The sequence below is a fragment of the Petromyzon marinus genome, unplaced genomic scaffold (genome assembly GCF_048934315.1).
Source record: "Petromyzon marinus isolate PM22_M1 ecotype Great Lakes invasive population unplaced genomic scaffold, UKy_Petmar_22M1.pri1.0 PM_G_Scaffold_18, whole genome shotgun sequence".
NCBI classification, from domain to species: domain Eukaryota; kingdom Metazoa; phylum Chordata; class Hyperoartia; order Petromyzontiformes; family Petromyzontidae; genus Petromyzon; species Petromyzon marinus.
Window position 1 is genome coordinate 357548 of NW_027422739.1, and position 14953 is coordinate 372500.

Sequence of the window (14953 nt, forward strand, 5' to 3'; positions counted from 1 at the left end):
CCGAAATTTCACCGCCCCTGGCAGGGGCCCGTTGATATTGTGGAGGTTTTACGGGATCAGAGTGTGCGAATAAAATTCGGTCGTCAGACATGGTTTGTTCACTCGTCGCGCCTGAAGAAATTTGTGTTACCATATGATGCGTCATCCCCCATCCGAGAGCGGCCTGTATTGGATGTGTCCGACAAACCTGTAGGGAGGTCACAAGTGCGCGTGTCCCAGAGATCTGCCCCCCATGTGCCTGCAGGATCGCCCTTTTTGGGCAGGGTTACCGACCGCACGCCGATTGAACGGCCACAGATCCGGACCAATGGCCGTCCCGACCGGGAACGACGGACAGCCCCGCCAGCTGAGTGTCGCTGGGACAGGGATGGGCGCAGGGTTCATTGGCAAGACGAGCGAGGCCCTCCCTTACCACAGGGTATCCCCTGCAGGGGAGATGGACCGGCAGCGGGAAGCCGTTCCAGGAGGAATACAATACATTGACTTTGGGGGTTGGGAATTCTGTATAAAGGTGTGTGTGCATGTCATTGCGTGATTGTACAAAATGGTTGTATATTGCAAATACGTTATGTATATATGTTGTCATCGTTCCGTCCGCTTCACTCCACTACTCCAATTCGAGTATATCGTAGCCGGGGACGGCTAGGTTCTTTCATCACGGGGTGGGGGGGGGGGTGATGTAATGGAGTAAATAATACCCATAGGAAATGGCCATATACAGTACAGACAGACAAGGAGAACGGGTCACATGAGGTCAAACAGGTGGTCGAGTCGCGAGTGGCGTAAACAACCCGAAGTAATTAAGGGAGTCGTGGCACGAGGGCTGTGATTGGTCGAGAGGCTGTTAGCGTTAAGTGGTGGCGTCTGGATGTCTGATGAAGGGGACAGGTGCGGGCTGGCGAGAGACGGCCAGCGAGCCACGTGGCAATTAATTAAGGCTAATGCGAGAGGGGATAAAAGGCGAGGTGGTTTGAACAGAGAGGAGTTGCTGCTGGGGAGTTGTGCTGGAGAGTTGTTGCTGGGCAGTTGTTGGCGAGAGGTGAAGAGATACGAAGAAGACAGCTGGAAATGTTAGGGAAGAATAGATAGAGAGCCGGACCCCAAAGACAGTAAATAGCGATAGGGAGAGTCAGCGTTAGCGGAGATAGATAGAGTCACTGTGTATGAATAGATGGAAGTCACTGCGTGTGAAGAGATAGCGGCGATACTGTGTGTGAGGAGATAGAAGACGAACCACTGTGTGTGGAAGGGAAGTCACTGCGTGTGAAGAGACAGCGGCGATACTGTGTGTGAGGAGATAGAAGACAAACCACTGTGTGTGGAAGGGAAGACACTGTGTGTGAAGAGATAGGCGAAGAAACACTGTGTGTGGAAGGGGATGCACGGACGATGCTGAAGTAAATCGGAGTGTCCGAGTTGGCGGAGCACGGAGAGAATTACTGTGTGTACGGAACAATGGAATAAAAGTGACGGCGGAAAAAGAGACGGTTGTCGTCCGAGTGAATTCACGGCACTACATATATATGAAAGGGAAATGTGTGGATACGTGTGTCTGTTTGAAATGTTTAGCATACTTCCCAACGTGCCACACACTTGAAATTTGGCATGTGGGTATGTTCCATACTGTACACAATGTAAAAAAAATATAAAAAGTCTTTTGTATTTTGGGGGGGGGGGGGGAATGACCATGAAGTGTCTGGCGTCAACCCGCAACACCTCTGAGTTAAGTGCTCTGCAATGCTTAGAGCTGTTAACAGCGTGCCAGGAGATTTTAGGTGGCGCATCGCTCCTGGCCGATGAAGCCATTGGTTTCTCGGGAGTTCAATACATATCCTCCGTGCGAAGAACGGGTAGAACTGCTATCTTAAATATGAAGCAGAACATTCCATCTGTTTGTTTGTGTGAAGCAGCAAAAACCTCTCCAACGCTGAGCTCTGGCGTCGTGAAAATTTGCACAGCTGACGCTGTCTGGAATTTCTAAGTGAACGTGACTATTTTCAGCTCGCCACGTCATTATTCCCTTCCCCGAGTGGCCAAAATCGACCTTACGTAGAAGTGGGGTAAGGTTGAATTTCCTTGAGTGAAAACATCCGATTTTGATAAAATGATGTTTCGGCTTTTTTCTTTCTTGCAAGCATCAATTTTTTCAAGGGTTTTTCAGTGAAATAGAAGGGAATGTGAAATTAATCAAAGACAAGAATCCTAGTCCCGGGCGAAGCTGGGAGAGAGAGTCGGGCTGTTGAACCGGATGCCATCGGTTGGCGACACACTCTGACATTGCAGTTGCACGGAGTTCGCCAGACCGAGTGTCGTGCACTTACACGCAGAATGTCACCCCTGTCACCCCCCCCCCCTGGCTCCGCCTCTGGATCGTGGTATATGCAAATCCTGGCCATTTGCACAAGACACCGGGGTCAGCCCTTACCACAGCCACCGCGTCTCCCCCGCCTGCAGGCCCCAGACTTGATTGGCCGGTGGGACGTGCTGCTGGTTGGGCGGCGATTCTCAAGGCCCGCGCGGCGCACGGAAGGGTGGCGTGGCCAACTCCATTCCCGGTTGCCACCTTTGTCTCCCCATGCCGAGTAGACCCAGGGGAGACCCAGGACCGGGACTAACAGAATCCTCCACTCGTGTTAGCCGTGGCCGGGAATGGAGCTGGGGTCGCTGGGGTACATCGTGCAGTTGTCTCGCTACTGCACCCACCACTCCCCCCATAATAGATACACACATGTATCCCTTGTACAGCATTAACACACTTTAGGGGGAAGTGCCGTTATCGAGTGGCGCCGATGAAGGCCGGCACATCACACGAGGGGGTGGGTGGCCAGCACCATGCCCGGCCACCTTTGTCTCCCGAGTGGTAATATACCCCTGCATACACACACACACACAACAAAACCTCGTTGGACATGTGTGTTTTGTTTTGTTGTAGTACTGATGGCCTTAATCTAAGTTTTTGTGGTCGTTGTTGTTGTTGTTGTTTGACTTGCATCCCACTGGGATTTTTTGCACACAGCGTTGGTGGTGTATGGTGATTTTTTTTCAGGAATATTTTTGCTGGTTTTTTTTTCCATGGATTTTCTGTTTTGCACAGTCAACACAAAGTAGTCACTGTAAAATGTGTTTCTTGTTCGTGTTTTAGTTTTTTTGTTTGTTGTGGTTGCACCCCGATTCAAGAGCCGGATGGCTCACAGGGCTACACTCTTTGGTTCTATTCGGTAAAGTCACGTAGGTAAAAAATAAAACAACAAAAATCACGTTTCGGCCACAAAACAAGCGGCCTTCATCAGGTATGGCAGAAACGTCGTGATTTTTGTTGTTTTATATTTTTCCTACATGACTTTACCGAATAGAACCAAAGAGTATGGATCCTTGCAGTCACGAAAGCTTTAAATCTAGAACATTCACAGGGCTATACCAAAATAAACTGAAACTGAATAAAACTGAACTGATGACGACCGTTTGTGTTATGGTCGAAACGTCGTGAGAATTTTTATAGTTTTATATATATTTTATTGTTTTATTGTTTCCCTTCAACGTGACTTTACCGAAAGAGCTAAGAATATGAACTGAACCTACTATTGAAGGCACCGCTTTGTCTGATGCCCAATTCGTGTTCGCCCCCTGGCGGACTGAATGTGAAACCACTGGCAGGCAGTCGGTGCGCCCTCTCACACCTAAGTGGAAATTCCACACTCGCGCGGCAGGGACGAGTGTTTCAAAAAGGACAAACGCCGTTGACCTCTCACCAAGTCGTTGTTTTTTGTATCGACGCCGCGCCAAGGCGATGGCTGCCCGCGACGATTGAACCGTCCACGTGACGATCGCGACGCAGTCCCCGTGTCAGTCGCTGATGGATCAATTCGGGTGCGCATCGGCCTGGTGATGTTCTGATGCGGTTGTCGATGAAACAGGTGTCTTCCGAGGAACGCCAAAGCCAGGAGGGTTGCCGTGTTTTGGGGTTTTTGAACGAGTTTTTTTTTTATTCTGGACGTCCGCGCTAATAATGGTTGATGTTTTTTTTTTCCTGCATGCCGGTCGTCCAGCCCGCGTGAAGCCTGGAAGAGTTTCGATTTAAAGCTTTCGTGACTGCAAGGATTCATCTTCTTTGGTTCTTTTGGTAAAGTCACCACGTAGAATGAGAATCAAATAATAAAATAAAACAATAAAATAACACAACGTTCATTGAAGCTCTGTCGTCCTGACAGGTATGTTCCTTTCACCTGAAGAAGGCCACTTGTGTTGTGACCCGAAACGTCGTGAGAATTTTATCGTGTTATTTTATAAATTTATTACTTTATTCTCATTCTACGTGGTGACTTTACCGAAAGAACCAAAGAAGGTGAAGCCTGGAAGAGTTTGTTGTTTGTCTGGGCGACCGTCCGCGTGGCGAGCACAGGGCTGTTTGTTTCACCCGCCCTCCTGCAGCCTCTTGACAGGGCAATGTGGACGCCCTGAATGCGCGTGGAGTTATTCACGTCCCCGGGATCTAGTGTGCCTGCGCCGGTGGCCTTTAACTGCCCAAAATAAATCGAGCTCATCTCCTTTGGTTCTTTCGGTAAAGTCACCAACACGTAGAATGAGAATAAAATAATAAAATAACACAATAAAATTCTCACGACGTTTTGGCCACAACGCAAGCGGCCGTCTTCAGGTGAAAGGTACAGAACTGTCGGGACGACAGAGCTTCAATGTACCTTTCACCTGAAGACGGCCGCTTGCGCTGTGGCCAAAACGTCGTGAGAATTTTATTATTTTATTATTCTATTCTCATTCTACGTGGTGACTTTACCGAAATAACCAAAGAAGATGAATCCTTGCAGTCACGAAAGCTTCAAATCGAAAAATCGAGCTCAGTTAATTGCATCGTCGCACCGCAAATCGACGGCGTGCTGTAATGTCTCCATCGTTACAATTCGCCGTGCGCCTGCGACTGTAATGATTTGCTATTATGGACCCGTATCCCTTGGGTGGGTGAATTAATCGCATCCTTTCAAATACTCTCCCTTGGTTGAATTCTGTTATGGAATGTTGGCCGATGGTTGGTTGAGGATAGTGATGGAATGACAGCCAAGGAATGGAATGCGGCCAATAGGATGCCCATCGAGACGACGGGATGATATCAGCTGATGAGTATCACCTGCAGGTACTGGGTGGATTAATACTTTTCGGGATCTTGGGAGATGGTGAGAGCTTTTTGGGAACCTCGTCCAGCAGTGGATTGACCATGGATTCTGATGGTGATGGCACTGGACCACTCAGCAACTGTCGGTACAAAGGCACAATCAATGTTGAAGGCCTCTTTTTACCTGTGTTTCACAAAGCCAAGATAATATAACACATCTGTTCCATTTTTCGATTTAAAGCTTTCGTGACTGCAGGGATTCATCACTACGTTTAGCGTCTTTGACCGATAGACAGTGACACACGTATTCTTGTTTCTTTCGGTAAAGTTACGTAGATAGAAAATAACAATAACAGATAATACAATTACATTAAATAAAGACCACTTGTGTTGCGATCAAAACGTGGGTTTTTTTGCTTTATTTACAATTTATTTTTTATTTATTTTCATTATGTTATTTTTATTAAATTTTCTATCTACGTGACTTTACCGAAAGAACCAAGAATATTAATTCCTGCAGTCACGAAAGTTTTAAGTCAAAACATTCACACACGTTGACAAAGCCTCACCTTGTGTTGTTGTGGGCAGGTTGCTTCTGATAACAAGAGCAGTATAGCAGCTCAAGCGGGCTTGGCCTGGTGAAAAAAATAAAAACTGAGTGAATATTTACAATAAAACAAAGTGGCGAGCCGGGTGAAGACAAATTAAACTTAAGCGAGATAATTAAAGTAAACGCAATCAGGCGAGGGCAGGAGGCAAGGACGAGCGTGGCTAGGCCCCGCGTTGTAAAGTTCCAACCTGGATATCGATTCCCATGCTCGCTGCTACTCAACTGGCATCCCTACGAGAGAGCGAGGCTCTACCTTGGTAAACAACAACAACCACCACGACTACCATGAGAATTTCTCACCTCGGATTTCAGTGCAAGCGTGGATTGGCAGCCTCCTGTTACCTCGCGACGTCACGCGGGTAAGCAGGTAACATGACGTCACTTCCGGGGTAAGAGACACGCCCCTCCCGTAAAGAGCGGCTCTGTAACTGAATAAATTATGTTTAATGTTAACTGGCCATATGTCGAGGGATGGGGCGTGGCTGCTGAACCCGACGGCTTCAACGGATACATTATGTTAATGAACCGCAGTCACTGGGCGTAGCTTTGCCCAAATAAGGATTGCCACTGGATTGATATCGGCAGTGACCCAAGCGGAGGTGACGTCACGCTCAAGAGCGCTGTGGACGGGGTTGGGGGAGCGTGAATACCTTGGTGACATGACGTCACTAGCGAGTTACACCTCCCGCTGGCACTTCATGCCGTTGAGGTCATGCTGAGTGGTGACGTCACAGAGCGGGGATGGAGTTTAAGTTGATTTAGATTCATTTTCCATTGCCCCCTCCCTTGGGTGCATGAACTCAGCAACAACAACGTGGACATTATTGTGTATACACTGTGTGTGTGTACGTACACAACACAAGCGGCTTTGTGTTATGGCCAAAACGTCGTGAGAATTTTATTGTGTTATTTTATTTTATCAATTTATTATTTTATTCTCATTCTACGTGGTGACTTTACCGAAAGAACCAAAGAAGATGAATCCTTGCAGTCACGAAAGCTTTAAATCGAAATTTATTATTTTTATTTGTTATTTGTATTAACTTTTTCATTTTTAAATCTTTTATTGTTTATTTTTTGTTTTATATCTACGTGACTTTACCGAAAGAACCAGGAATATGGTAGCGCATTCTCTATTTATTGCTGAGGTTCAAGGTTCAAATCCGCCAGGCATATCTGGCTACCCCAGTAACATTCACCACAATATGCGCTGTCTGCTTAACAGCGGGTGTCAAACAAAACACTGTGTCACTCACAACGCACATTGCATGTTGGTGTCACAGTCAAAATTGTGGCAATTCCAGTAACACTATCCAGAAACTCCACAAAGGAGATGACGCGTCAATGATCGCCCCCTACCGACAGACTCATGTCCACGTGCAGGCCGGTGCAGGGCCACCTTGTGCCACACAGGGGCAGCTGCCACTAGGGGGCGCCCTTCGATTGTTTGAGATGAGGTTCGATACGAAACACCGAGTTGCTGAGGCAATTAGGCAAGCGACTTATAAGTGCAAATATGTTGTTTATAACGTAGTGAATGCTTGGGATCTTGTCTCTCGCTCCTGCTCACAGATTTACCCAGCCCACAGCTCCACAGATACCAGCCGCTCCTCCTGGGCAGGTTCGGTTACGTAAGGTGCGAAATAAGTTCCAGATACACAGAGACTCACACAGAGACCCATAGATTATCACGGTTGGCTACGTACGGTGCGAAATAAATTACAAATAAACACTCCTTTGAGCAAGTTTGAGTCACGGGCCGTGCAAGTTGACCGGGCGCGTGTTGCTACTGACAGTCGTTGAATACGGTTGGATAGACGCTGATAGAGAGACACACACAGACAGGACAGGCGGACAGACACAGACAAGAGGAACACAGAGACGACAGAGAGACAGGCAGAGAGAAACACAGAGGCAAACAGATGACACAGACGGACAGAGACAGAAAGATGTTGAATCGAACACACTGAACTCGCTCCATTGAAAGAGATTCCTCGATCTTCGCAATCCCCGGAAGTCGTTCTTATTTTTTATTTATTTAATTGCGTGTGATGTGTACGTGCAAGCAATGTGGGATATCGATGTACACAGATATGAACAAGATCAGCAGACAAGACGTCTTTAATTTAATCGGTCTCTCCACTAAACAAAGGAATGTTGAACACGAAATATAAATCCCACGGCCTTCGTGCGAGTCCATAATTACTGCAGCATTTATTCAGTGCAAGCCAACTGTGGACCGGTTTTGGTGGACACTGTGTGTGTACACTATGTGTGTGTATACACAATGTGTGTGTGTACACTATGTGTGTGTGTACACTGTGTGTGTATACACTGTGTGTGTACACTGTGTGTGCAAGCCAACTGTGGACCGGTTTTGGTGGACAATGTCTCAACAGCAGTGGGGCTTGGTTCAACCCATGGTTGTGAACATCCAGACGTGAATCAGCAAGGAGCATTTCTAGTCCAAGTTCGACAAAATCTATGTCAACACGTAAGACAAAATTATAATTCGTGTTGCAGAGAATGTATCTCCTCTGCGTGTAACTTTAAGGTGGTATGTCTTGTAACTGATGAATGATCCGAGTGTGCTTCCTATTTCAAAGCCAATGAGTTGCTCCAGATGCTTCCTGAAACACAAAAGTACCCTTTGACCTGTATCACAAGAACAACGGGACTCACCTGAGTTATCTGTACAGGTTACTTCCAAAAACACACGCACTTTGTCCTAACATCACTTATTCAATGTTTGACCCTTATAAAAAAAAGTGATGCATGTACACACAAAATCAGACAAGTGTTCATTCTAAATTTCGATTTAAAGCTTTCGTGACTGCAAGGATTCATCTTAAGTCATGTAGAATGAGAACAAAATAAAAAAATAATAAAATAACACAATAAAGCTATTTCTATGACCAGTCTATTTCTATGACCAGTCACAAGCTAATCACTCAGCTATTTCAATGCTAAATTCTCCTGTTTTATATGTAAACCCCTTTGTCAAGGTGCCTCACCTCTCTAAACCAGCTTAAAAGACGCTACGAATCTTAACAGCGTTCATTGAAGCTCTGTCGTCCCGACGGATTTGTTCCTTTCACCTGAAGGCCACTTGTGTTGTGGCCGAAACGTCGTGAGAATTTAATCGTGTTATTTTATTAATTTATTATTTTATTCTCATTCTACGTGACTTTACCGAAAGAACCAAAGAAGATGTTCATTCTAAATTATTGACTGGAATTTTAACAAAATTTAATTACTGCAGTGAAATCTACTGCATCAGATAACATCTGATTAAAAAGCTATTTTAAAAAATATGCACCGTCTGCTTAACAGTGGATGTAAAACATACTATTGTGTCATTCAAAACGAGTAGGCCCTTGCATGCTGGCGAATTCTAAACATTAGTGACAAATTACAAAACTGAGATGAAACATCAATCATCGCCCTCTACTGACAGCCTCTTGTTCACATACTCTTTGGTTCTTTCAGTAAAGTCACGTAGGTAGAAAAAATAATAGATCACGACGTTTCGATCGTAACACAAGCGGTCGTCCTCAGGCGGAAAAAATAAATGCAGGCCGGTGCAGGGCCACGACCTTGTGCCACACAGGGGCAGCTGCTACTTGGGGATGCTCTTCGAGTGTTTCAGACGAGATACAAAACTCCGAGTTGCCGAGGCGATTAAGCAAGCACCGTGTAAATGCAATTATTATAACATAGTGAATGCTTGGGGGCTTCTTGGCTCTCACTCCTGGTCAGAGATCTCCACAATCCACGGGTCCACAAAGACTGGCCGCTCGCTCTTACTCTGCAGGTTGAACCTAGGAATTGAGTGTTCAACTTCACATTCTTTTCATTAAAGGCCTGTGACCGTCTCAAGCTTACACATCCACCGGGTCTCCATTTGACTTTGTATTGTCTAGGAGCAAGTCCACTCACACCTCCACTTCCATGAATTGCTGGGAGTTGCCTCGCTCTGCCTCAGTCAGAATTCACCTCTGGCTTCACATTGCCTCCATCAATGTGAAGGTCCGATTTTGGAGTTGAATCTTCATCTTCATATTTCACCATCACCTCTTCATATTTCACCTTGATACCTTTAAAAGTGTCCAAGCTGGGATTTTCTTCCGGTTCGTGTTTCATGAGGGATGGGCTTATTGCGGCACTTTGACTTTCACAAGCTGATTTCAGACTCCACTCCTTGCAGATCTTCTGATGCTTCTGTGTTCTCTGGTGTACTTGAAGATTTTATGAATGTGCAAACGCCTTCCTGCAGAGTGGACCTCAAGGGTTTCTCTCCCGTGTGTGTTCTCTGGTGGACTTTAAGATGTGGTGACTGTGAAAACGCCTTCCCGCACAGAGTGCACTTGAAGGGTTTCTCTCCCGTGTGTGTTCTCTCGTGTGCTTGAAGATGTGATGACTGTGCAAACATCATCCCGCACAAAAAGCACCTGAAGGGTTTCTCTCCCGTGTGTGTTCTCTTGTGTTTTTTAAGAACAGATGACTGTGAAAATGCCTTCCCACACACAGTGCACCTGAAGGGTTTCTCTCCCGTGTGTGTACTCTGGTGTCTTTGCAGACTTAATGAATGTGCAAACGCCTTCCCACACACAGTGCACCTGAAGGGTTTCTCTCCCGTGTGTGTTCTCTGGTGTCTTTGCAGACTTAATGAATGTGCAAACGCCTTCCCACACACACTGCACTTGAAGGGTTTCTCTCCCGTGTGTTCTCTGGTGCTCTTTAAGATGTGGGGACTGTGCAAATGCCATCCCACACACACTGCACTTGAAGGGTTTCTCTCCCGTGTGTGTTCTCTGGTGCTTTTTAACAACAGATGACTGTGAAAATGCCTTCCCACACACACTGCACTTGAAGGGTTTCTCTCCCGTGTGTGTTCTCCGGTGTCTTTGCAGATTTGATGACTGTGAAAATGCCTTCCCACACACAGTGCACTTGAAGGGTTTCTCTCCTGTGTGAGTTCTCTGGTGCTGTGTCAAATTTCCAGTCCGATCCGTGCTGTATGCACGCTGGTCGCATTGTTGACTTGTAGTACCGAGCTGCGCTGAGTGCATTTGCTCCATCAGATCAATTCTGCGGAGGAAGCATCAGAGGAAGCGTCAGCTGCAGACAGAAAAAAATAATATCCACACCATCTACACGTCAGTATCGAGGCACAGAGGAATGCATATATAGTCACATGTGACTTACACGTCTATATTAATATATTTATGATGTAGTAAAAACGTTTCCCAAATTCATCACAGGGCTGTTATGGCACACAATGAGAGGGCATATGGTTATAAACATGCCTGGAAGCCCTCGTATCTTCAAAATGAATGTTAATCCAAAACTCCGAGTACACAATTTCAGCTGTCTGGCTACAAAAGGAATATTTATGAAAGCTAAATTCAGCTGACATAGCAAAGAGTGTTGAAAACAATACTATTTGTGTTATGCAGAAATGCATAAATGAAAATTTTCACCTACGTGACTTTACCCAATAGAACCAAAGAGTATGGATCCTAGCAGTCACGAAAGCTTTAAATCTAGAATTGATAACCTCTATGGGGAGGGCTTTCACCTATCTGTTAGAGCTTTTAACAGACAACGGGACAAGAAGTCACAGCTCATCGAGACGCTGACCTTCCTCAAAAGATGCCGCGATCACAAGGTAATACCCATCGCTTTCACACTCACTTCTGCTGCTGTATCTTCTCCGAATTCTAAACAGATTCTGCTTAAGGCTAGCCTATCTTTAATCTCAGAGAGGATAAGGCTACTCCGATTTGAACTCGATACTTTAGACAGGACTCTCCTACAAGCTCATTTAATGTTAACACAAAAAATGTCACCTTCTGATTGGAATCACGTAGACAACATGACTGCTTCTTCTGCTGAGTCACTGTCAGTCAAATGTAAAGCTAACCTGATTTCTAAATTCAACCACCTATCAAAGAAGAACCCAGTTCCACATATAACAAAACTAGATGTTAACAAAATCGTCATTAATCAGAGTAGCACCCCGATTTCGGACAATCTGAAAACAGTACTGGCTAGGGGACTAAATTTTGATGTCACCCCAAAACACATACCAATAGATGATATCATCTCTCACGTCGATGTAGCCCTCAAAGGCGTAGGACACATCCAAGCAGACATTGCGAGAGCTGAAATAGCCACTATTCTTAAGAATGCTAAGAAACCCATTAGTAACATCAGCAAAAATGAACGCTCTGAACTCGCGAATTTAAAAAACAGAAGTGATATAGTCATCCTCTCAGCCGATAAAGACGCTACTGTTATTATGGATAAAGATTCATACAACAACAAAATCCAGAATCTGCTCAACGATGGAAGTTACTCAAAAATAAAAAAATGACCCTACTAATAGCCTAGCGATAAAAACCAACAAGGGCATCACAAGTTCGACCTCCCTAATCGACCCAACTAAACGTCCCTCCCTAAAACCTTCTGATGCAAGACCCCCTAGATTCTATGGTCTTCCCAAGATTCATAAAGAAGGCACCCCACTTCGACCCATCGTATCCACGATCAACTCCCCTACCTATAGACTAGCCCGTTTTCGGTCAGATACATTGTTGCCTTTCACTGGCAAGACCGCCTCAGCAGTACTTAACTCAGCCCAATTGGTCTCTATGGTCAAAGACGTTGTACTGTCCCCTGACGATATCCTTGTCAGCTTCGATGTGGTCTCTTTGTTCACCAAGGTCCCAGTACCTGATACCATTGAAATAATTGAAAATTTGGTCCATGGACTAGACCCCGACACACCTGCACTGGTTAGGCACTGCCTCAACAATTCCTACTTTACTTGGAATGGCTCCTTCTACAAACAAAATGAGGGTACCCCCATGGGATCCCCCTTATCACCAGTGATAGCCAATATTTTCATGGAGAAATTTGAATCAGACGCCATCCAGACTTCCACCCTCAGACCTTCCCTGTGGAAGAGATATGTGGGTGACACTTTCGTCATTTGGCCACATGGCCTCCCAGCTCTGAACCTTTTCCTACCACATAAATTCCAGACATCCCGCCATCAAATTCACCATGGAAGTGGAGAAAGATGGCAAGCTACCATTCTTAGATGTTCTGTTTGAGAGGAGACCTGATGGCTCATTGGGGCATTCTGTCTACAGGAAACCCACCCACACAGATTCCTACTTGAAACCTGATTCCCACCACCACCCAGCCCAAAAGAATTCTCATCAAAACTTTATACCATAGGGCTCATTGCATTTCGGACCAACACCACCTGACCAGTGAATTAAAACATGTACACCTGGCCCTCAAAAGGAATGGTTACTCTGACCGTACCATCCGCCAAGCTGTTTCTCCCTCCATACAGAAACAACCACTTGATATTCCGGTCAAAACCATCACACTTCCATATATAGCAGGCGTTACTAAAAAGATTTCCAAAATTCTAAACAAACACAAGATCCAGGTCCGGTTCAATACAGTACACAAAATTCGTGATCTGATCCCATTCGTGAAGGATGTCATTCCTGACTTACAGTACCCCGGGGCTTACAAATTGAGTTGTCCCTGCGGTGATTGCTATATCGGGGAGACAATGCGACATGTCTCTGACCGAATTCGCAAGCACAAATCAGATTTGAAACACGGCAAAACGAATTCTTCTGCCGTTGCTGATCACTGTTACAATGCTGTGGGGGATCACGATATAATTTTCTCCGATACCAAGGTTCTTTGCAAACCCACGGCCTTTTATCAGAGATTTGTTAATGAAGCAATTCAGATCTACAAACACAGACACAATTTCAACCGAGAAGATGGTTTCAAATTAAGCAACCATTGGAAAAATGTTCTAAATCGAACTAAACATTAAACTAATTTCAATGGTACGGTATATTTTTTCAAGTAGTGGTACCCGAAACTTTCGCAGCTCTTATAAATTCCCTTTTCACACCATCAATAGGTAAACTCCCCCTCCCCCCCTCCCCCCCGCGCCAAACGGCAAGTCCACCGGCACATACACCACCTCTTTTCTAAAATCGGCCAATCAAATGCTAATTTTTACGCAAATTTCTTTGTCAGAACACCTTGTTTGCTCACACACAGTTTAAAGGTCCGCTGTCTGAGCGTGGTTGTGTTTCGCTAAATTCTCCTGTTTGATTGGTACTAGGTGCCTCGGTGAATGTATATGCTCTGACTTTAACATAGCTATTTCTATGACCAGTTACAAGCTAATCACTCAGCTATTTCAATTCTATGCTAATTCCTTTGTCAAGGGGTACCTCTGCGGATGTGTATACTTTAACTTAGCTAGTTCAATGAGTCATTTCAATGCTAAATTATATGCTAATTCCTTTGTCAAGGCACTTTGTTTTCTTCTCACACAGCTTAAAGGTCGTGATCTAAGCGTGGCTTCTCTCACTCCAGCGCTGTCCTCCAGACAGTCTCGTCCCTTCACCTGATGAAGGCCGTTTGTGTTGTGGCCGAAACGTCGTGATTTTTTGTTATTTTATTTTCACCTACGTGACTTTACCCAATAGAACCAAAGAGTATGCATAAATTAACATTCAATCGCAACTTAGAGGTGTGAATCCAGGCTCAGATGTCCTTAAATGCTGGGATGAACAGTTCCGACTTCAGCTGTATGTGTGTGCTGTGTTCACCTCCTGTTTCCATTCTTATAAAGAGTTCCAGAGGAAAACAAAAGTAAACTACTGTTATGATATAACCTCCGTGTTCAACAGAGTTAATAGATATTCTTAGTTTTTTCGGTAAAGTCACGTCGTGAGAATTTTTTATTGTTTTATATATATTTTATTATTTTGTTGTTTCTCTTCAACGTGACTTTACCGAAAAAACTAAGAATATGAATTACTGCAGTCACGAAAGCTTTAAATCAAAATTTAGAGTTAATAGATGTTACTGCAAACACAAACTGTAGACTGTCACTGGGTAAACAGGCGGTGGCGTGTCTAGAATCACGCCTGGCCACCTTCATCTGCTTGGCATGAATGCTTCCTCACTCCACCAAGTAATTAATTGAGGATCAACGAACATAACCGAGGCTAACTGGAGTTTGCGTGTCTCTCTCCGTGGTGAGATGTTAACTACCTCACCTGGTGTACAGGAAGTCGTGGGTTCGATCCCGACCCTGATGCCTGCTGTATATTTGGAGTTTGCGCGTCTCTCCGTCTATCGTCTTTGACCGATAGACATTG

At 45.2% G+C, this 14953-nt stretch overlaps 1 long non-coding RNA gene across 1 annotated transcript in view; it reads right to left on the bottom strand.

The window, feature by feature from the left end:
- Positions 1-7751: 7751 nt before the first annotated feature.
- Positions 7752-14953, bottom strand: part of LOC142911328 (uncharacterized) — a 7908-nt gene continuing 706 nt past the window's right edge. Inside the window, exon 3 of the long non-coding RNA XR_012933420.1 lies at positions 7752-10826. This is a non-coding gene — a long non-coding RNA (uncharacterized LOC142911328). The remainder of the gene's footprint in view (positions 10827-14953) is intronic.